Here is a 22,677-nt window from a genome sequence, read left to right as displayed (position 1 = left end):
GTAAGCATTCCTTTTTTCCTTTTTCCCCTTCTTTCTTCCTTCTTTCCTCCCTTCTTTTCTCATTCTCTTTCTTTCTTTCACATCTTGCAATAACTGAGTGAGTGCTATTTAATTACCGTGTTTGTTTCTAAAGACTTAAGAAAAACATTAATTGAGGGTCTCTGCCTTCAAGGACTCATCATCTTCTGATTGATACACATAAATGAAGTAATAACAGTATATGTTAATAAAACATCTAGTTAAGGATAGAATATTGAACATACTTTTATTTCTTCTCTATCACAATAAATTTAAGTATTATTAAAGGGATAAAGATATACAAATGCTCATAACTGAAAAGAAAACAAGGAAAGATTACTTAGCACTAAAGGAACTTCTTTTTGTTGATGTTAAGATAGGAAGGAAAATAATTATTCCTATATCAGGGCAGAGGTATCTAGAAAGTATTCCTCTCTGGAATATTCAGAATGCTTTTAGAGAGAGACCTAGAAATGCTCATACAGAGGGATCCAGAAAATAGAAAAGTGGGTTGTTCAGGCAAACTCTGCAGAGGATAAGACTTAGAGACTGAATATCAGGCAAGGAAGAGAAAAATGTGAGGTTGAACACACAGGGAAAATCATGGTTTTTGTATCTGGCACAGTCCTTTTTTGCGTAACCCTTCTTTTTTGAAACAGAAGACACAAGAGTAAATAGAAATGCTACGTTAGATACTATAGGTTAGCTAACTCTATATTCTTTCTCAACTTTCTTCTTTCTTTCTGCCCCTACTCTGAGGCCTGAAAAACTAGATATTCACCCTTCCAGCCTTTAAAGCAGCATGAGTGGCCACATGAAACAAATCAGGCCAATACATTTTAGCCAGTATGACCAAAGTAGAAGTCTGTAGGAGGCTTCTAAAATGATGTGGTTCATGAAGCTGCAGCATCTACAGCAGGAGGCAAAGGCCAAAAAAATTAAGCAGCTACAGCCTTTGACATTGCTAAGCTACTAAACCAGTAACAGCAACTGCTTACTTCCAGAATTTCTGTTATGTAAAAAACGCTCTATTTGTTTAGGTCACTGATAGTTGTGTTTTCTGTTCCTTGCAGGCAAAGCGTACATAGCATGTGCAATGAGTCAGTGGATACTGGAAAGAAAAAAGAAGATATAATTAATAGAGAAATAGTTTAATGGTGCAAGATACTGAGGTGTCATTTCAGAATACAAATGAAGAGAGATTTATTTTCTACTGAGAAAGGAAGAATACTGTGAGCATGAGTATAGGTTCATATAAGAGGCTGACAAGTAAGGAGGGGCAGACTATTGAGAAATCTCTCACCTGAAACTTCAAATTTCTCCACGAGGAAGGATACAAGATCATTTGATATGTATGTGCATCCATGTGTATGTCCTTACATCTACTTGTTTGCTGAGAAATATAAGAATCGAAGGAATAATAAACTTTGGAGTGTTTAAATAAATGAGAACAGAGTTGACTAGAATAATACAGAGAGATCAAGCACAATATTGGATACATAGCTATAGTTTGAAAACATGACCTGATGGCAGTGTTTCTCCACCTCTCTTCTCCCTCTAAGTAGCCTTTTTTAGATTTTTTTTTTACTTGCCCTCCTGATAAAATTTAAATATTATTATATACTCTGTATGTACATTATACCTTTTGAAGGGTGAAAAACCATTATAATATCTAATTATTTGCTATTCTCTCCTCTGCCTAGAACCAATTTTCATTGGAGTAAATAATGATTCAGAGGCTGAACTCTGCAAGATAGGTGAGAATAAATATGATCCAAAAGGTGACAGAGGGGGGCTTCCCTGGTGGTGCACTGGTTGTTGAGAGTCCGCCTGCCGATGCAGAGGACACGGGTTCTTGCCCCGGTCCGGGAAGATCCCACATGCCGCAGAGCGGCTAGGCCCGTGAGCCATAGCCGCTGAGCCTGCGTGTCCGGAGCCTGTGCTCCGCAACAGGAGAGGCCACAGCAGTGAGAGGCCCGCGTAACGCCAAAAAAAAAAAGGTGACAGATAATTACAGGACTGTATCTTTGTTATTGTGGCCGTATGGTGTAGTGAAAGGAACATGACTTTGGAATCACAAAGGTGGACATACTTTTCTATTCTAATTATATAGCTTATGTCCTGTTTGAATTTGGGTGCGTACCTCTATAATCCACAGTTGTGATAACATATAAAGTGCCTAGCATATAGTTGTTAAAAAATAATACATGACATTATTTATTTTTGATGCTATCATTTTGCTATATTGAGATAATGGTTGAAAAATAACAGATTTAATAGACTGAGATAAAAATAAAGAAGTCGAGACATGAAAGATAAAAAAGAAGTAAAGAAGAAAAGTAGTAAAAGTAATAAAGATGAACAATTGGTTGTGTTTTGAGTACAATGTTGGAGTGTAATATTTCCTATGTCAAGCATTTTGGGTTAATGGCCACGTTTAGGCACATCCCAGGGTATAGTTTGCAAGAGTGGATGTGCAGGGCATTGGAGAAGTGATTAAGAGATGTTAGTATTAAGATATAAAGTAGATGGTCAACATGAATATTGAAATCATCCAAGTCCAGTGACAAAGGCTCAGTATAGATAGTGAAATAAACCAGGAGATTTGTGGATGATATTGACAAAATAATGATATACAGAAGCATAGCAGGATGACATGCCATTCAAAAAATCATTTTTACACATGAGGGTGGAGGTATAGTGAATAGGAAGTGGTAATAATGGCCTGGGGAATACTGATGTTTCCTCCACTTAATGGGGTTATGTTATGTAGGGAGAGGAAAAATTAGCAGTTAAGAGCAAGTATTACAGCTCTAATACTCCTACACACTATGTATCTAACATCAAACAACTTATTAAAGTCTTCTGAATATCAGGTTCTATAAAATTGGGGTAATAATATCAAAATTAGGAGATTATGGTTCTGATAAAAAAGGCAATTCTATGAAATGCTGAGCAGAGGACTGGACACTGGTAATCCCTCAACAAATGGCAGCTATTTCTATTACTATCCTTTACTGGGAAAAGATAGAAAGATACAGTCCTGGAGAAAGGTAAGTTTCAGTTAAAATAAGGAGTAGCAGGAAAGAGTCTATGTTGCTCCAATCATATCTGTGGAAAGCAACTTGGAAACTGTCATTGCAGCATCCTGTGGCAATTACCTATGGTTTAAAACACTGGTTTATAAGCAGGAGAAAACAAATGAAATTACCTCTCAACTGTGAAGCTTAAAACAGATTCCCAAGTGGAATTTCACAGTAATCACAATTGCATTTTCTCCCTGTAGACACTTCAATACCTTCTATTGCCATGCCTCCTGGTAGACTTTCATCAATGAAGGTAAATTTTAGCCAGCTATAGAATGATGCAGGAGAGCAGCAATCAATGAATCTTACAGGTTTTGTAAATGGCACAGCCAGTTTCATAATTTCTAACCTGCTGCATTTTACTCAATTATTTGTAAAGAAAAGACTACTGTGAAAAAACTCAACTGTTAATATAATAAATGATGGCAAGGTAATAACATGATAGAGATGGAGAGAAGATGGATTTTAATTAGATTTGAACTGAATGAAACTAAATGTTTAAATGAACTGAAAATTAAATATTGAGTACATATTTCAATTTGTTATGGCTCACAAACTTAAGGCTTGATTTAAAATCCAAGTTGGCATGTGCAAAAGACCATAGGAAGTCCTTATCATATTATTTAATGTACTAAATGAAATTTTGCTACAGACATTAATTGGTCAGCTAAGTCAAGAATTTTTCATATATATAATGCTGTGGTTTATAATAAGAAATACATGCCTGTTCTGTATCCCTGTTTCTGGCATAGAGCTCCTAAAACCCTTGGAATTTCCTAAGTGATAAAAGTGATAAAGGCTTCTTGATATTCATAACAAACACCTTTGAACCACACTTGAGTTTATGTTAACGAGGAGACTGAGGCAATGTTTGGAAGCACTTAAGAATGGGAGCTAGTTGCCAAGGAAACCAACCAAACAAGTGATTACAGAGTTGGAACTTTCAAACCCACTCCAACCTCCAAGGAGGGGAGAGAGGCTGGAGGTTGACTAGATCAACAATGACAATGGCCAGTGATATAATCAATCAGGTCTATGTAATGAAGCCTCCAGAAAAATCCAAAAGGAGAAGGTTCAGAGAGCTCCTGGGTTGGTGAATACATGGAGATGCAGGGAGACTAGTGTGGCCAGAGAAGATGGATGCTCTGTGCTCCTTCCCACATACCATGCCCAATGCATCTATTGCTTCCATTTGGCTGTTCCTGAATTACGCCCTTGGTAATAAATTGGTAATCTAGTAAGTAAATTGGTTTCCTGAGTTCTGGAGCCACTTTAGCAAATTAATCAAACCCAGAGAGGGGGTTGTTGGAACCTCCAATCTAAAACTGTTAGTTCAGAAGCACAGGTGACCACCTGGACATGTAATTGGCATCAGAAGTGAGGGTGGGAGGAAGTCTTGTGGGACTGAGCCCTAAACCTTTGAGAACTGAGGCTATCTCCAGGTAGATAGTGTCAGAACTGAGTTGAATTGTAAGACATCCAGCTGGTGTGGGGGAATTGCTTGGTGGTATAAGGAAAAACCCAGAAGTTGGAGTTGTCAGAATTGCAATATCCAAACTTAAGATACAACATTTTCTAAATGTGAATACTAAAATAACACATTGTACAGACTACATCCATTAAATATGAGTTTTATTTTACCTCAGAGACAAATAATCACTTTTCACAAGAAAATCAAATTTGTACTTTTTAATTGAGATGCAGTTGATCAATTTTACTATTACATGCTGACGCTAAAATTTCTCAAAGCAATCTGGTCTCTGAGAAGCACAGAAGTGCAGAAATTCAAAGATTTGAATTAAGTAACTATTAGAGACTTTGGAGCATTTGTGTTGCCTAATAAACATAAAGGGAGAAATATGATAAATCACCACCGTATAGATAATAATACTAAAGTAAGTCAACCACTTATACATGTTCCTAATATAAAACTTTAGTATACAGAGGCTACAGACAAATCCTTCAAAATATAAAAACTAAGTGAAATTTTGTTATCTGAGAATATGATTTTGTAAAATTATATTTAATGCCTTAGGACAGATTATTAGCAAAGGCAAATGGCTATCATGCTGGCAAGATGTGTCCATTAATTGAATATTGGAAGAAAGTGTCCCTGAAAAAAAGAAAAATTTTAAGACATGTAAAAATGCAAGAGAGGGATTGTATGTAGTCAGAGCTGGCAGTATCCATTAGGTACTCTCCAAGGGTGAAAAGGCTCTTTTTCTTCTCTATGACTAGATCTTTTGGCTTTGGTGGGATAGTATACCCCAATTTAAGGTATGTGGGTATTAATCTATTTTTTGCTGCTGTTAAATCAGGGTTTCTCAAACTCAGCATTATTTGCATTTGGGGACCAATACTTTCTTATGGAAGGTTACCCTATACATTATAGGATGCTTAGGTTCATTCCTGGCCTCTACCTAGTCATGAACGCCAAAATGCCTGCAGACATTGCCAAATGCACCTCCCCCCACACCGTGTGACTGATATCCCTTCTGTGATAATATGCTAATTTTAAGATCAACTTGTCAGTCTGTACAAAGTAGCTTTTTGGGATTTTCATAGGGATTGCATAGAGTTTATGCATCAAATTGCAAAAATCCCTATCCAATGAGTCTTACAATCCATGAACATGATGTATCTCTGTTTAGTTAGATCTTGTTTAATTTCTCTCAGCAATGTTTTATAATTTTTCATGTACTAATCTTGCACTTTATTTGCTAAATTTATTCTTGAGCATTATGTTAGTTTTGATGCTATTTCAAATCCAATTGTCTTCTTAATTTCATTTTCAGAATGCATTATTCTAGTTACATAACAACATAATGCTTTTTTTTTTTTTTTTTTTTTTTTTTTTTTTGTGGTATGCGGGCCTCACTGTTGTGGCCTCTCCCTTGCGGAGCACAGGCTCCGGACGCGCAGGCTCAGCGGCCATGGCTCACGGGCCCAGCCGCTCCACGGCATGTGGGATCTTCCCAGACCGGGGCACGAACCCGTGTCCCCTGCATCGGCAGGCGGATTCTCAACCACTGCGCCACAAGGGAAGCCCAATGCTTTTTATATATTGATCTCTTATACTGCAGTACCACTAAACTCACATATTCGTATTCTTGTAGAGTCCTTAAAATTTTTTGCTTATAGGATTATGACTTCCTTTACAGCTTAAGGGGGCTACTGCACCACAGCTAGCCAGGACGGAGTCCCGGAAAAAGTCTGGACCTGCCAAAGAGGCAAGAGACCATTGTTTTAGTATGCACAAGGAGAGGGGATTCCTTCCCCATGTACCCACAGAAGGCAGAGCATGCCTAAGTGAGGTCCAGAGATGGGCATGAGCCGCAGCTATCAGCCCCCCAGAGATGGGCATGAAATGCTAATGCTGCTGCTGTCACCAAGAATCCTGTGTACGAGCACAGGTCACTATCCACACCTTCCCTTCTGGGAGCCTGTGCAGACTGCCACTGCCAGGGTCCTGTGATCCAGGGACAACTTCCCTGGGAGAACTCACAGCATGCCTCAGGCTGTTGCAACATCACGGTGGCCACTGCTGCCACAGGCTCACCCTGCATTCCAGTTAGGACTACCATATCCCACCCTCTCCGTGGCCTGACTGAGCAAGAGAGCCCTAATAAGCCGCTGTTTTAACCCCCTCCTGTCTGGGCAGGGAACAGATGCCTGAGGGCGACCTACACACAGAGGCAGGGCCAAAACCAAAGCTGAACCCCAGGAGCTGTGGGAACAAAGAAGAGAAAGGGAAATCTCTCCCAGCAGCCTCAGGAGCAGCAGATTAAATCCCCACAATCAACTTGATGTACCCTGCATCTGTGGAATACCTGAATAGACAGCGAATCATCCCAAATTGAGGCGGTGGACTTTGGGAGCAAATGTAGACTTGGGGTTTGCTGTCTGCAACTGATTTGTTTCTGATTTTTATGTTTATCTTAGTTTAGTTCTTAGCGCTTGTTATCATTGGTGGATTTGTTTACTGGTTTCGGTTATCTCTTTTATTATTATTATTTTTTTTTATTTTAATAATTTTTTAAATTTTATTTTTTTATTATTAGATTTTTTTTTCTCCCTTTACTTCTGAGCCATGTGGCTGACAGGATCTTGGTGCTCTGGCCTGGTGTCAGGCCTGAGCCTCTGAGGTGGAAGAGCTGAATTCAGGACATTGGACCACCAGAGACCTCCCAGCCCCATGTAATATCAATCGGAAGAGCTCTCCCAGAGACCTCCATCTCAACGCAAAGACCCAGCTCCACCTAAAGGTCAGCAAGCTCCAGTGCTGGACGCCCCATGCCAAACAACTAGCAAGACCGGAGCACAACACCACCCATTAGCAGAGAGGCTGCTTAAAGTCATACTAAGTTCACAAACACCCCAAAACACACCACCAGACATGGCCCTCCCAACCAGAAATACAAGATCCAGTCCCACCCAGGCACTAGTCCCACCCAGAACACAGGCACTAGCCCCCTCCACCAGGAAGCCTACACAAGCTACTAAACCAAACTCACCCACTGGGGGCAGACACCAAAAATAACAGGAACTACGAACCTGCAGCCTGTGAAAAGGAGACCCCAAACACAGTAAGTTAAGCAAAACGGGAAGACAGAGAAATCTGCAGCAGAGGAAGAGCAAGGTAAAAACCCACCAGACCAAAGAAGTGAAGAGGAAATAGGCAGTCTACATGAAAAACAGTTCAGAGTACTGAGAGTAAAGATGATCCAAATCTTGGAAATAGAATGGAGAAAATACAAGAAACATTTAACAAGGACCTAGAAGAACTAAAGAGCAAACAAACAACGACGAACAACACAATAAATGAAATTATAAACTCTCTAGAAGGAATCAAGAGCAGAATAACTGAGGCAGAAGAACGGATAAGTGACCTGGAAGATAAAATAGTGGAAATAACTACCACAGAGCAGAATAAAGAAAAAAGAATGAAAAGAATTGAGGACAGTCTCAGAGACCTCTGGGACAACATTAAACGCACCAACATTCAAATTATAGTGGTCACAGAAGAAGAGGAGACAAAGAAAGTGTCTGGGAAAATATTTGAAGAGATTATAGATGAAAACTTCCCTAACATGGGAAAGGAAATAGTCAAATCCAGGAAGGGCAGATAGTCCCATACAGGATAAATCCAAGGAGAAACATTCCAAGACACATAGTAATCAAACTATCAAAAATTAAATAGAAAGAAATAATATTAAAAGCAGCAAGGGAAAAGCAACAAATAACATTCAAGGGAATCCCCATAAGGTTAACAGCGGATCTTTCAGTAGAAACTCTGCAAGCCAGAAGGGTGTGGCATGACATATTAAAGTGATGAAAGGGAAAAACCTACAACCAAGATTACCTGACCCAGCAAGGATCTCATTCAGATTTGACAGAGAAATTAAAACCTTTACAGACAAGCAACAGCTAGAGAATTCAGCACCACCAAACCAGCTTTACAACAAATGCTAAAGGAACTTCTCTAGGCAGGAAACACAAGAGAAGTTAAAGATCTACAAAAACAAACCCCAGACAATTAAGAAAATGTAATAAGAACATACATATCGATAATTACCTTAAATGTAAATGGATTTACTGCTCCCACCAAAAGACATAGACTGGCTGAATGGATACAAAAACAAGACCCATATATATGCTGTATACTAGAGATGCACTTCAGACCTAGGGACACACACAGACTGAAAATGAGGGGATGGAAAAAGATATTCCATTCAAATGGAAATCAAAAGAAAGCTGGGGTAACAATTCTCATATCAGACAAAATAGACTTTAAAATAAAGACTATTACAAGAGACAAAGGACACTTCATAATGATTAAGGGATCAATCCAAGAAGATATAACAATTGAAAATATTTAAGCACCCGACATAGGAGCACCTCAATACATAAAGCAAATGACAACAGGCATAAAAGGGGGAATTGACAGTAACACAATAATAACAGGGGACTTTAACACCCCACTTTCACCAATGGACAGATCATCCAAAATTAAAATAAATAAGGAATAACAAGCATTAAAATGACACATTAAACATGATGGACATAATTGATATTAATAGGATATTCCATGCAAAAAAACCAGAATGTACTTTCTTCTCAAGTGCTCATGGAACACTCTCTAGGACAGATCATATCTTGGGTCACAAATGAAGCCTTGGTAAGTTTTAAAAAATTGAAATCGTATCAAGTATCTTTTCTGACCACAACGCTATGAGACGACATATCAATTACGGAAAAAAAACTGTAAAAAATACAAATACATGGAGGCTAAACAATACACTATTAAATAACCAAGAGATCACTGAAGAAATCAAAGAGGAAATTAAAAAATACCTAGACACACATGACAATGAAAACACGACAACCCAAAACCTATGGGATGCAGCAAAAGCAGTTCTAAGAGGGAAGTTTATAGCAATACAATCTTACCTCAAAAAAAAAAAAGAACATTGCAAATAACCTAACCTTACACCTAAAGCAATTAGAGAAAGAAGAACAAAAAACCCCACAAAGTTAGCAGAGGATCATAAAGATCAGATCACAAATAAATGAAAAAGAAATGAAGGAAACAATAGCAAAGATCAATAAAACTAAAATTTGATTCTTTGAGAAGATAAACAAAATTGATAAACCATTAGCCAGACTCATCAAGAAATAAAGGGAGAAGACTCAAATCAACAGAATTAGAAATAAAAAAGGGGAGGTAACAAGTGACACTGCAGAAATATAAAGGATCATGAGAGATTACTACAGGCAACTATATGCCAATAAAATGGACAACCTGGAAGAAATGGACAAATTCTTAGAAAAACACAACCTTCGAAGACTGAATCAGGAAGAAATAGAAAATATAAACAGACCAATCACAAGCACTGAAATTGAAACTGTGATTAAAAATCTTCTAACAAACAGAAGCTCAGGATCAGATGGCTTCACAGGCAAATTCTATCAAACATTTAGAGAAGAGCTAACACCTATCCTTCTCAAACTCTTCCAAAATATAGCAGAGGGAGGAATACTTCCAAACTCAATCTATGAGGTCACCATCACTCTGATCCCAAAACCAGACAAAGATGTCACAAAAAAAGAAAACTACAGGCCAGTATCCCTGATGAAGATAGATGAAAAATCCTCAACAAAATACTAGCAAACAGAATCCAACAGCACATTAACAGGATCATACACCATGATCAAGTGGGGTTTATCCCAGGAATGCAAGGATTCTTTAATATATGCAAATCAATCAATGCGATACACCATATTAAAAAACTGAAGGATAAATATAATATGATAATCTTAATAGATGCAGAAAAAACTTTTGACAGAATTCAACACCCATTTATGATAGAAACTTTCCAGAAAGTAGGTATAGAGGAAGCCTACCTCAACAATAATAAAGGTCATATATGACAAACTCACAGTCAACATCATTCTCAATGGTGAAAAACTGAAACCATTTTCTCCAAGATCAGGAACAAGACAAGGCTGACCACTTTCACCACTATTATTCAATAAAGATTTGGAAGTTTTAGCCATGGCAATCAGAAAAGAAAAAGAAATAAAAGGAATCCAAATCGGAAAAGAAGTAAAACTGTCACTGTTTGTAGGTGACATGATACTATACATAGAGAATCCTAAAGATGCTACCAGAAAACTACTAGAGCTAATCAATTTATTTGGTAGAGTAGCAGGAAACAAAATTAATGCACAGAAATCTCTTGCATTCCTATACATTAATGATGAAAAATCAGAAAGAGAAATTAAGGAAACACTTCCATTTGCCACTGCAACAAAAAGAATAAAATACCTACCTAAGGAGACAAAACACTTGTATGCAAAAAACTAGAAGACACTGATGAAAGAAATTAAAGATGATACAAACAGGTTTTAGGATTAGAAGAATCAACATTGTGATATGTCTATACTACCCAAAGCAATCTACATATTCAATGCAATCCCTATCAAACTACCACTGGCATTTTTCACAGAACTAGAACAAACAATTGCACAATTTTTATGGAAACACAAAAGACCCCGAATAGCCAAAGCAATCTTGAGTAAGAAAAACGTAGCTAGAGGAATCAGGCTCCCTGACTTCACACTATACTACAAAGCTACAGTAATCAAGACAGTATGGTACTGGCACAAAAACAGAAATATAGATCAATGGAACAGGATAGAAAGCCCATAGATAAACTCACACACATATTGTCACCTTATTTTTGGTAAAGGAGGAAAAATATACAATGAAGAAAAGACAGCCTCTTCAATAAGTGGTGCTAGGAAAACTGGATAGCTATATGTAAAAGAATGAAAATTAGAATACTTCCTAACACCATACACAAAAATAAACTCAAAATGGATTAAAGACCTAAATGTAAGGCCAGACACTATCAAACTCTTAGAGGAAAACATAGGGAGAACACTCTACGACATAAATCACAGCAAGATCCTAATTGCCCCACCTCCTAGAGAAATGAAAATAAAACAAAACAAAACAAAAAGGTACCTAATGAAACTTAAAAGCTTTTGCACAGCAAAGGAAAACATAAACAAGATGAAAAGAAAATGCTCAGAATGGGAGAAAATATTTGCAAATGAAGCAACTGACAAAGGATTAATCTCCAAAATATACAAGCAGCTCATGCAGCTCAATATCAAAAAAAACAAACAAACCAATCCAAAAATGGGCAGAAGACCTAAATAGACATTTCTCCAAAGAAGATGTACAGATTGCCAACAAACACATGAAAGGATAATCAACATCAGTAATCATTAGAGAAATGCAAATCAAAACTACAGTGGGGTATCATCTCACACCAGTCAGAATGGCCATCATAAAAAATCTACAAACAATAAATGCTGGAGAGGGTGTGGAGAAAAGGAAACCCTCTTACATTGTTGGTGGAATGTAAATTGATACAGCCACTATGGAGAACAGTATGGAGGTTCCTTAAAAAAATAAAAATAGAACTACCATTTGACCCAGCAATCCTAGTACTGGGCATATACCCTGAGAAAACCATAATTCCAAAAGAGACATGTACACAATGTTCATTGCTACACTATTTGCAATATCCAGGACATGGAAGCCACCTAAGTGTCCATCGACAGAGGAATGGATACAGAAGATGTGGCACATATATTCAATGGAATTTTATTCCGCCATAAAAAGAAACGAAATTGAGTTATTTGTAGTAAGGTGGATGGACCTAGAGTGTGTCATACAGAGTGAAGTAAGTCAGAAAGAGAAAAACAAATAGCATATGCTAACACATATATGTGGAATCTAAAAAAGGAAAGATGGTTCTGATGAACCTAAGGGGCAGGACAGGATTAAAGACACAGACGTAGAGAATGGACTTGAGGACATGGGGAGAGGGAAGGGTAAGCTGGGACGAAGTGAGAGGGTAGCATTGACATATATACACTACCAAGTGTAGAATAGATAGCTAGTGGGAAGCAGCTGCATAGCACAGGGAGATCAGCTTGGTGCTTTGTGACCCTCTATTGGGACGGGATAGGGAGGGTGGGAGGTAGATGCAAGAGGGAGGGGATATGGGGATATATGTATACATATAGCTGATTCACTTTGTTTACAGCAGAAACTAACAGAACATTGTAAAGCTATTATACTCTAATAAAGGTGTTAAAGAAAAAGAGATTATGTCTTCCTTGAATAAAGAGTGTTTTGCCTTTCCTTTCTAATCTTTATGAGTTATAACTTTACTTGATTGCCTTATTTCACTGGGTAGACCTTCTAGTACTAACGTTCAACAGGAGTTGTGAGAGAAGAAATTATTGCTTGTCCCTGAAATTAGAGGGAAAACATTGTCTCTCACTATTAAACATGATGTTAGTTGTAGGATTGCTGTAGATGTTTCTTTTTTTAAGTTTGAAAAAGTTTCCATTAATACCTAATGGCTTGCTAGTATTTATTATGAATGGATGTTGAGATTTTTCCATTTTTTTCTGGGTCATTTGAAATTTTCATGTGTTTTCTATCTTATATTCTATTAATATGTTGTAATATATTAATTGACATTCAGATGTTGAATGTACCTTGCATTCCTGGGATCAACTTTACTTGGTCATAGTATGTAATCCTTTTTATATGTTGCTGGATTTGATCTGCTAATGTTTTGTTAAGGGTTTTTGTATCTATGTTCATGAAGTATATAGGTCTGTAGTTTGTCTTATTTTCTGAATTTTCATGTTCTCTTAATATAAATTTTTTAAAATGGTTTCTCCTAAATCTTCTGATATATTTTATATGGGATTCACATTATCTCATCCTTAAATATTTGTTAGAATTCACCAGTGACACAATCCAGGCTTGAACTTTTATTTATAGGAAGGATTTTTAGTTACAAATTTAATTTCTTTATTCAAAATATCTATTTCTTCTTCAGATAGCTGTTATGTTTTTCTAGGAGTTTATCCATTATATAAGTAGTGTCATGTGTTAAAATGAAGTTGTTCATAATATTCTCTTATAACTTCTGAAATTTTGGTAATGATTTTAGTAAGGCCCTTTTTTCATTGCTGGTTTTAGTGACTTGTAATGTTCTCTTTTTTATTTTGGTCAGTCTAGCTAAGGTTTATCAATTTAACTGATCTTTTAAAAAACTGACTTGCAATTTCATTGATTTTCTATATTATTATCTTTTAAAATAAATAGATAATTTTTTCTTTTTTTGATTTTTGCTCTTATATTTATTATTTTCCTACTTACTTTGGGTTTTTGTTTTGTTGGGTTTTTTTTGCTCTTCTTTTTGTTACTTTCTGAAATGTTAGCATACATTATTGCTATTAGATACTTCTTTTCTAATATAGGCATTTATAGCTGTGAATTTCCCAACTTCACTTTTCACTTGGTATGTGATCATGAATGAATTACTTAATACTTTATGTGTCAGTTATCTTGTCTGTATATGTTGTAAGGATTTTTTGAAATATTAAAGGGCTTAAAATTGTAACTGACATGGAGAGTGTCCTATATGTGTTAACTTTTAATATTATTTTTGTTTGGGGGATCTGCCATTTAAATTCAGGCAACATAATAAAATAACTGTTTGGTTGACATGACACAAAAGTTTCAAAACTAGTTAAAGTTAATTTTTGACACAGTAAAAATAAATCTTGAGAAAACACAGTATCATCACTTAAACTTCTGAACTCCTCCTATTATTAAATAAAAGGCACAGGCTCTAGCCAGAACTCTTTTTTACATCATTCAAATGAATGTTCTTCAATTTAGTCACCCTCGATAGATGGGGAGTTATTTCAATGATACATGAGACATTTCTAGAACTCCTCAGTAGGATACGTCACTGGAACCTGGAACACATTACTTTGAACAAACTCAATAAATGAACTTTTTCATTCTTCACAGATAGGTGATCAACATTTAAAAACGGGTAATTGTTCTAGTTGCTATATAAGGCAGATTATGAAGTTCATTGTAATATTTATGGTTTTTAATGAGATGAGATAAAAATGATTCATTTTTCTCTCTACGAGATGGTAACTTGTAAGGTGAAGTTTTATAAAAGTCTTGAAGATGCGTAGTCTTGGGAGATGACTAGTTAAGACATTAGTGATCACTTAATTTTTTTTTTTTTTTTTTTTTTGCGGTATGCGGGCCTCTCACTGTTGTGGCCTCTCCGGTTGCGGAGCACAGGCTCCGGACGCGCAGGCCCAGCGGCCATGGCTCACGGGCTTAGTTGCTCCGCGGCATGTGGGATCTTCCCGGACCAGGGCACGAGCCCGTGTCTCCTGCATCGGCAGGCGGATTCTCATCCACTGCGCCACCAGGGAAGCCCAGTGATCACTTAATTTTATCTGGGTTTTGAGATTTGTTTAAATCAGAATCAAGCAAATAAACTAAAAAATCTAACATTATAGTGAAACAGCTAAATGTGACCCTCATGCATTTATGGGCTAATCCTTTAGAAATACACGTTATACTGTTTGAGTTCTGTGTGAGTTAAATCCTATTTGACTTCATCCACAGTCCGATATTATTGAGCTATTTTGTCTAGGCTTTCTCATGTTAACTGAAATCATGCTGAGTTCATGGAAGCCTCAACTGAAAACACAGGATTCCAGGTGAATAGCGGTTGACAGTTTTTTCTGCTCCAAGGCAATAAGAGACACCTCAATAGTGGTGGTTACTTAGAACTTATGTTCAGGATTTGCTACATGTGGGAATAAGTAACTCTAAATTGGCTTCTTATTCTCTCCTTTTTGATCAGTCTCCTTCGTCTTCTAGTCTACATGTATTTTCTACACATGAGTTGTTATTCAGTTTCTGCCAGTTCTCATCTTTCTCATCTTTTCTCATCATCATTTCACATCTTTCTCATCTCATCTTTTTTAAAAAATAAGTGATCCCTGGGCTGCTGCAAAACTGGTTAATTTTCAGAGTTCCAAAAAAGTTAATTCTGACAGTTTATGCCACTTCTTTGTTATTTTTATGGAGGAGAAGTAATTCTTTTTTTAAAATTGAAATATAGTTGATATACAATGTTAGGTCAATTTCAGGTATGTAACATGATAATTTGACATCTGCATACATTATGAAATGATCACCATAATAAGCCTAGTAACCACCTATCTCGTTCAAAGTTATTACAATATATGTTGGCATTGCTTATGCCGCAATTACATCCCTGTGACTTATTATATAAATGGAGGTTTTTAAATTTTAGTCCCATTCACCTATTTTGCCAATTCTTCAGCCACCCTCCCTTTGACAACCACCCATTTGTTTTTGGTATCTATGAGTCTATTTTCAGTCTGTTTTGTTTGTATGTTTTCTTTTTTATTTTTCTTTATCTTTTTATTTTATTTTTTTGGCGGTACGTGGGCCTCTCACTGTCATGGCCTCTCCCGTCGCGGAGCACAGGCTCCGGACGTGCAGGCCCAGCGGCCATGGCTCACGGGCCTAGCTGCTCTGTGGCATGTGGGATCTTCCCAGACCGGGGCACGAACCCGTGTCCCCTGCATCAGCAGGCAGACTCTCAACCACTGCGCCACCAGGGAAGCCCTGTTTTCGTTTTTAGATTTCACATATAAGTGAGATAATGTGGTATTTGTCTTTCTCTGTCTGACTTATTTCACTTAGCTTAATACCCTTCACATCCATCCATGTTGCTGCAAATGGCAAGATTTCATTTCTTTTTATGGTTAATATGCCATTGTATACATATAACACTTCTTTATCCATTTGTCTGTTGATTGACATTAAGGTTGCTTCATATCTTGGTCATTGTAAATGCTGCAATGAACATTGGGGATCATATATCTTTTTGAATTAGTGGGTTTTTTTCCTTCTGGTAAATAATCAGAAGTAAAATTGCTGAATCATATGGCAGTTCTATTTTTAATTTTTTGAGGAACCTTCATATTTTTTCCATAGTGGCTGCATCAATTTACAGTGCCACCAGCAATGTATGAGGGTTACCTTTACTCCACATCCTCACCAATACTTGTTATTTGTTGTCTTTCTGATGATAGCTACTGTGTCAGGTGTGAGGTGGCATCTCATTGTGCTTTTATTTTGTAGTTCCGTGGTGATTAGTTGTGTTGTGTATCTTTTCATGTACCTATTGGCCATCTGTATGTATTCTTTGGGAAAATATCTACTCAGGACCTCTGCCTATTTTTTAATCCAGTTGTTTGTTTGTTTATGATGAGTTGTATGAGTTCTTTTTATATTTTGGGTAATAACCTTTTATCAGATATGTCATTTACAACTATCTTCTCCCATTCGGTACATGACTTTTAAATTGTGTTGATAGTTTTCTTTGCCGTGAAAAAGCTTTTTAGTCTGATGCAGCCCCATTTGTTTATTTTTACTTTTGTTTCCCTTGACTGAGAAGACATCCAAAAAACAATGCTAAGACATGTCCAAGAGCAAGTTGCTTATGTTCTTGTCTATGAGTTTTATGGTTTCAGGTCTTACATTTAAGGCTTTAATCCACTTTGAGTTTATTCTTGTTTCTAGTGTGAGAACGTAGACCAGTTTGATTATTTTGCATGTTGCCTTCCAGTTTTCCCAACATCATTTTTTGAAGATGCTGTCTCTTCCCCATTGTGTTTTCTTGTCTCCTTTGTAACACATTAAGTAACCATGCAAGTATGGGTTTATTTCTGGGCTCTCTATTCTATTCCATTGATTTCTGTGTCTGTTTTTGTGCAAGTATTATACTGCTTTGATTATTTTAGCCTTGTAGTATAGTCTGAAATCAGGAAGCATAATAACTTTAGCTTTGTTCTTCTTTCTCAAGATTATCTTGGCAATTCTGGGTCTTTTGTATTCCATTACATATTTTAGAATTGTTCTATTGCTATGAAAATTGACATTAGTATTTTGATAAGAATTCCATTGAATCTATAGATTGCCTTGAGTAGTATGATCATTTTAACAAGATTAGTTTTCCAACCAATGGGTATGGTATGTCTTTCCATTTGTTTGTGTCATCTTCAGTTTCTTTTGTCAACGTCTTATAGTTTTCTGAGTACAAGTTTTTTACCTCTTTGGTTAGATTTATTCCTAGGTATTTTATTCTTTCTGATGCAATTGTAAATGGAATTTTTTTCTTAATTTCTTTTTTTCTGATAATCCATTGTCAGTGTATAGAAAAACAGATTACTGCATATTAATTTCATACCCTGCAACTTTACTGAATTTATTTATTAGTTCTAACGTGGTTTTTTTTTTTTTTTTTTTTTTGGTGACATCTTTAGGATTTTCTATGTATAGTATCATGTCATCTGAAAACAGCGACAGTTTTACATCTTCCTTTCCAATTGGAATTCATTTTATTTATTTGTTTTTTTTGGTCTGATTTCTGTGACTAGAATTTCCAATGCTATGTTGAATAAACGTGTTGAGAGATGGCATCCCTGTATTGTTTCTTATCTTAGAGGGAATGCTTTCAGCTTTCACCACTGAGTATGTTGTTGGCTGTAGGTTTGTCATGTATGGCCTTTATTATTTTGAGGTATGTTCTCTCTATACTCACTTTGTGGATAATTTTTTTCCTGTGAACAAAGGCTTTAATTTGTTGAAAGTAGCAATTTTCCCAGTGAAAAACTTGCTATCAATTACTACTGGAAGTAACAGTTTGAGCCAGATCTAGACAATAAAACATCAGCCAAAGTCTTTACTGAGATATTGGAAATCATCAGAACAGAATTATTTGTCCCCCACATATAGCACCCACACGCCACTTAGTGCTATATTGAACATGGATATGGTGGTTAGAAAAGAAATAGTCATATAACACCCATAGCTAAATGCAGAGGAGCAAATTTTTTTTTTTTTTTTTTTTTTTTTTTTGCGGTACGCGGGCCTCTCACCGCCGTGGCCTCTCCCGCTGCGGAGCACAGGCTCCGGACGCACAGGCCCAGCGGCCACGGCTCACGGGGCCAGCCGCTCCGCGGCACGCGGGATCCCCCCGGACCGGGGCACGAACCCGCGTCCCCTGCATCGGCAGGCGGACTCTCGACCACTGCGCCACCAGGGAAGCCCCAGAGGAGCAAATTTAAAAGCCAAAAACAGTGAAACTTTAAAATAGAAAATCTTGAGTCTCTGATGGTGTCATTGAAAAACTGAACTGCTGATGCCAGTAGTAACACACCTCATTACCTCATATCATATAAGGAAATTACACCCTCATATGTAAATACACTCATGGTTGGGTCTTTTTCACTTACAATAAACACTTTTGTAATCGCTACAATCTTTGATACTTATTTGAAACACAACTATGAAATATTAGATTCATTTTCTTTTTTTCTTTGGTGACACTGTATCCTTGCTGCATCACACATGTGCTCAATGTAGTTACTCTGGGCTTAATGGAGATAAATAAGAAGGGGCCTGTAGTCATTGAGCTCTTAACTATGTGTCTGCCTAAGATCTTAAAGCCAGTTCTCCTTCATGTATCCCCAAAACCTTGTATTGAATAAATACAGTGTTATAATTTTCAGAGTTTATAGATAGAATCTGAGCTTCAAAATTATGAAGTAGCTAGTCCAAGGGTATGTCACTAATGAGTACAGAATGTAGCACTGAACTGATGTATGTTTTGCTCCTACTTTTAATCACTGTGCGATATTACCTCCTAAAATCAATGATCCATTTTGTTATACAAAGTTAAAGAGACTGAAATTTAAGTAATGTGCAAGATTTGATTTGCTCAGGATTGATGGAAAAAGTGGGGAAAGTGGAAAAGACTTTTTCTAAGACAATATATGTATTTATTGTAGGTGGTCAAGTTCATTGTTTATGCATACTTCTATAATTTTCTGTATAATAGCTTCTTTATACTCTCCTGAGAAACAACGGTAACCAAAGTGCCAAAATTTATCCCTAATGGTATTAAAAATGGCCAAGTAATGCATGTTTTAAATTTTTTGGAGGACTACTTCAAGGAAAATACTAACAAGTTGTTAAGAGGCCAATTACCGGGCACTTTGCTAATTAGATTTATTGAAAACAGTGTGTTTCTGTTTGTTTTGAACAATAATATTTGTAGAAACATCTGAACATAATGACTGCAGCAATCAAATGTTCTTGAGTTAGAGCTCCCATTATCTTACCTTCCCACCCCCAGAGCTGTGTCCTAATTTCAGGATTTTGTAAACTACAGAATCTGTATTTCAAAGAAATGTGAGTGGCTGCAGTCTGGCCAGTTCCGCTCCACTCCTTACACTTATGAAAATAACAATTTGATAATAAGAAGCCTTTACATAATGAGTTAAATAGCTTCCAATATATTCAAGACAACTCTCTCATGCTCTTCATCTTTAATGAAAAAGAGAGGAAATGCTTGAAAACCTCACAGTGCTATTGTGTGCTTCTCACCATTCTCCTGACCCTCTCTCTCACTTTCTTTTCCTTTGAAAACATATTTTCTTCTTTCATTATGAAATTGGCAATAGGTAGGTAGGAAAATAGTGAGCTGAGTATTCAAATCATTATTGTACACAATGTCAGCAGGCTTCAGAATAGCTAATGTTATACTCAAAGAGGAACAAACACAAAAGCATTTTTCTAAGCAGATTTAGACCAATAACATACTTAGGGAAGGGAGAGAAAATAGAAAAAAGCATTAGAATTAGGGGCATGAAAATTGACTTTCTTTAAATATTCATCACTCCTAACTCTTCAGCCCAATAAGAATAGATATGCTGACTTTTGTTTTTGTGTGTGTGTGTGTGAGAAGTGTTTTGTTTTTGTTAGGAAGTATTTGACAACATCTGCAGTTTTTATTCCTGAAGTTAGTTTATACTCCTTAGTTCTGGCAAGAATAAACCAAATAAGAGACAATACTCATTGCTTTTTATGTCATCGCCTTTGTCTTCAACTCAACTTCATGATGGAAAGAAACTCTGTTTACAGATGATAGAATATAAATATATGTTTAAATACTTTCTAAAGGTTATACAACCAGAAAATGTTGAAGCCAGAATTCAGCTTAGGTCCTGTTGATGCCATTAGTGCTTCTCTTTCTACTATGGGGCATGACGAAAATGTTAAAATACTTTAGTATTGCAAGATGCATTTTCATGAACATTAAGAAGCAAGATAATCTTTTAGAAATTGGATTATTTTTTCCCCTTGATCAGATAGATCTGTTGAATGCTTGTCTGATCAGATATTCAAGAGGAAAACCTCTTTTCTATTACTTTCCACAAAAAAATAACAGAGTACAGTAAAAGCTAAATGAACAAAACAAAATCAATTACTATCAGCACTAAATTGTTCGGTGTTAACCAAAGATGGATTAGCTATTCAAGACACAGAGGAAATTTAAATTGACCTCATACTTGTGTAGGAGTTAGTCAGATAATATAGAAGAGGGAAGCCATTGTGTCATAAAAAATGATTCTTTTATTCGAGAGAAACTCCTAATTTTTTTAAACACTTGATAATTTAGTACTTTATCTTGGATGCTTATTGTTTGTATGTATAGTTAGAAACGTATGGAGAAACACATGTTCCGTTAAATTGATGTAGCCTTTCACCAACAGAAAAGTGGTTTAATGGGAGGTATGAAATCAGAGTCACAATAGAGTGCACAAGTGGACAAGACCATAGGCATCAGCTTTGAGTCAGATGAGAGTCAAATCCCAGTTCTCTCTGGGTTGGTTTTCTCACTGTGAGCACATTGCTTGGTTTCTCAGCCTCAGTTTATTTTATCTATAAAACAATGGTAATGGTGCCTATAGAAATACTACTGAGAAATAAATTAGAACACACAAGTAAATATTCAAGATCTACTGCTAAAGTTCTTGAATATAGACTGTGTATTAGTATAGTATTTAATACTTATGGGTGTTCAGTAAGTGTCCGTTTCTTCCATTTAAATGAGACTTTTCTAGAGAACAAAAATTACAATACATTTCTTGGGTATTGAGCAACCTGCTCAGTCAATGATTTGAGGAATTAGAGAAACTATTCAGGAATAATTAGCTTTTAGGGCATAGATAATGCAGGGAATTTCAAGTCTGCTTCCTGGTGCTCGCTGCTTCATGATAAGCACCATCTTAGTGCTACTCTAATGAAAAAGAATTATCACGAAATGTATCAGGTGACACAACCTAGCCAAGATTTCTACCTGTTTTCCTTTCTGAGTTAGTTTTCTGTGTTCAAGTGCTTGTTAATCTGGCTGTCTTGAAACCTGGCATGAGTTTTAATGTTGCATTTTCAACCCTGCTTGAGTGTGGGTTTACAAAGAAACATGCTAGTATTTTAGCTATTTATTCTAGTTTCTCCCATTTGGTTTGGGTAGCTGTGCATAAAAGGAGAGTTGCAAGTGAGGGAGGGAGGGAGGGTGGTGTACTCTTCTTGATGCAGTGAGAACAGAGGGATGGCAGCTGATGTGGAGCTTACCCTTCACTGCACAATTGTATGCAACATCTGAGTAGGTTCCACTGAAGCTCCCAGGGAAAACTGACCACGAGTGACTACCATCATACTGTTCTTACAGCCCTCATCTGAAATTTTCAACTTGATACTGTGCAGGAATACCCAGCTGCCAGCAAATGACATGATAGAAACACAAGGCAGAGCCAAGGAACATCTTCTACTCTACCAGCACCATAGGACTATAGGATAGAAGGTCTGAATTTTTCGTAAAATGCTACAAGAGTTGAGAGTTGCAGACACATTGTAGCACATTCAAGGGACAATTGCCAGGATTAGAATCATATCATGTGAGAAATCAATGCAGGAATTTAGAAATAAGGAGATTTAATCTACAGGAGTAATTATTAGTCAGGGATGTAAGTATGAAAATTGCCTGCATATTTGGAAACAGTAGAGAATCAAAGAGAAATTAGAATTTGTTCTGTGTGGCCCCAGATTGTAGATAAATCCAGCATTACTTGTTGAAAGGTAAAGTAATTCTAGTTTGAATCAAGAGAGAGCATCCTAATGTTTAGCATTATCCAAATTAAAGTGTATAGTCATAGGAAACAGAGAATTCTCCATTACTGGAAGTATTCAAGAAGCACCAACACAATGATATAGATT

The sequence above is a fragment of the Kogia breviceps genome, chromosome 7 (assembly GCF_026419965.1).
Source record: "Kogia breviceps isolate mKogBre1 chromosome 7, mKogBre1 haplotype 1, whole genome shotgun sequence".
Lineage (NCBI taxonomy): Eukaryota > Metazoa > Chordata > Mammalia > Artiodactyla > Physeteridae > Kogia > Kogia breviceps.
The sequence above is the reverse complement of the archived record's forward strand: the minus strand, read 5'-3'. Positions refer to the sequence as shown.